Consider the following 2,551-nt stretch of genomic DNA (forward strand, 5'->3'; position numbering starts at 1 on the left):
GTGGCCACACATCATCCAAGTCACTATGAAGGGGCTGAAGGGTCAGACTGGGAAAGCTTGGGCACTTGAGGCTTATAGAACAATACATTTTTAGTGCAAAATGGATACTTTTGACTTTTTTCTTTTAAAAGTGAATCAGAAAACACACAGAAGTGATATATTCTAAAGAGAATGAAATTTTACCAAATTGGAAATCTTAAAGCACCATAGTGCCATCACCATATAACCAGAAGTTTTCTGAAGCATTTGATACCATTTGGTAATGGGAAGCAGTGTAGAATAAAACTCTTAATCAGCTGAGTACAGGCAACTAGTCTCTGAAAGTAGAGTTTAAGTTGTAGAAATTTCTGCATTCTTCATAAAATGCATATTGTCCAATTCAATATGAGAATGAGTGTATTGTTTCCGCAGAGTAAATTTATAGTTTTATCCTGGAGACTGTAACCTTTGCTTCCTAGCATGAAACATGGTAACTATGGTATATCTGAATGATAGCATTAGAACATAGCATGTGCAAAAACAGTGTAGTGAGCAAAGTTGTGATGGGGTCATATTCATACCATGGATTGTAGTGCATGATGCAACTATAACGATATAGTGCATGATAACTATGTCTTATAAATTAGTAAATTCATTTCTAAAATCACTGCCATACATCTTTCTAAAGATTCCTAATAAGAAAATGAAGATTCAGATGACTTCTAGTAATATCATAGGATTCTAGTAAAAAGATGAGTTTGTGGTAGCAACAGAAACCAAGTCACGCTTACCTTAGGCAGAAACAATTTACTGAAAGGGTATTGAGAGTTGGGCTCATAAACAAACTTCAGAATAGTAGAATCCTAGTATGTAACCTGAGTTTCGGAAGAAATAAATAAGCAGCATATTAATTTTTGGAAATCTGAATAACCAGTCTGAGATTGGCACTACTGGTTTTGCAATCACTATTTGTCTTAGAATAAATGTTCTTCTACCCTATCCTTTGTTCAGGTCACTGCTTGACATCACTCTAGGTGAAAGCATTAATTTGCCAAGTTGATACACATGCCACATCAAAAGAGAAATCTGGCCCCCATGTTTCTGTAGTGGAAAAAAGTTCTTTTCATCAAGACTACACACAGATAGTTACTACATCAAAAAGAATTTGGCTTAAATTAGGATAGAAAATTACTTTACTGACAAAGGTCCGGATAGTCAAAGCTATGGTTTTTCCAGTAGTCTTGTATGAATGTGAGAGTTGGACCATAGAGAAAGCTGAATGCTGAAGAATTGATGCTTTTGAACTGTGGTATTGGAGAAGGCTCTTTAGAGTCCCTGCAAGGAGATCAAACCAGTCAATCCTAAAGAAAATCAGTCCTGAATATTCATTGGAAGGACTGATGCTGAAGTTGAAATTCCAATATTTTGGCCACCTGATGCAAAGAACCAACTCACTGGAAAAAGACCTGATGCTGGGAAAAATTGAAGGCAGGAGGAGAATGAGATGACAAAGGATGAAATGGTTGGATGGCATCACTGAATTGATGGACATGAGTTTGAGCAAACTCTGGGAGTTGGTGATGGACAGGGAAGCCTGGTGTGCTGCAGTCCATGGGGTCACGAAGAGTTGGACATGACTGAGCAACTGAACTGAACTGAGGATAGCAAATAGCTGCTAGGTACGAGGAGTAGTGATGTCAGAATAGTTAATAATATTGCTAGTACTGTGTACCAGGAGTAGTGTAGCCAGAGTAGTTAACAATATTTATAGTGAAATCATGTCATAACCTCAGACAGATAACATCAGAAGATAACCTTGTTAAAAATATGAACGAAGAGTCTGTATAAAGTCATGTAAAACAGAGCTGCCTTTTTTGGGAACATGATGAGAAATACATTGTGATGAGCAGATTTTTTTTCATTAATCCTCACTGGAGGTAAAGGGGATAAATTGTTGCCAAAACTCCTCATTATGTGGTCTTTTTTCTTTTTTTTTAGATTTATGTCTTTTTCCCCATCTTTACGTTTTTCCCAAACCCCATTCCCACATGGTTTTTGCTACCCTCATTCATTACATTTGCTTTCTTGTTGCTCTGTCATCTTTTCTCAGGGAAATGAGAAAATATATGTAATCTATCATGTGAACTTGTATTGCAACTTCATTTTTTTTCTTCTGAAATGTACTTTGCTAAATGTTTCATGAGACATGAATTTTATGTCTATTTTATTCCACAATTCTTTGTTTCAAGAAACAAACAAAAAAATCCATAAAATGATCTCAAGGAGAGGAGACTTAACTTTAAGGAGGCATTTGGCAAAAGAAAGCATCAATGGATGCTGCAGAAGATGAGCTACTGAAAGGTCTCTCAGAAACTGAGTGAGAGGCTGCCAGGAAGTAACCCCGTCCTCCATCTTTCAGGAACTGATACACCGGGTTCCTCATTTTCTCTGCTTCGGCCTGTCTCCTCTTTCATTCTACATCTGCTGCTTGGCCAGCCCTGAATCAGAGTCATTGGAGGTCCAGTGCATACTCTAGATTAGCTACAACTCTCCTTCTCTTGGAAAGAACAAG

This window comes from Dama dama, chromosome 32, assembly GCF_033118175.1.
Source record: "Dama dama isolate Ldn47 chromosome 32, ASM3311817v1, whole genome shotgun sequence".
NCBI classification, from domain to species: domain Eukaryota; kingdom Metazoa; phylum Chordata; class Mammalia; order Artiodactyla; family Cervidae; genus Dama; species Dama dama.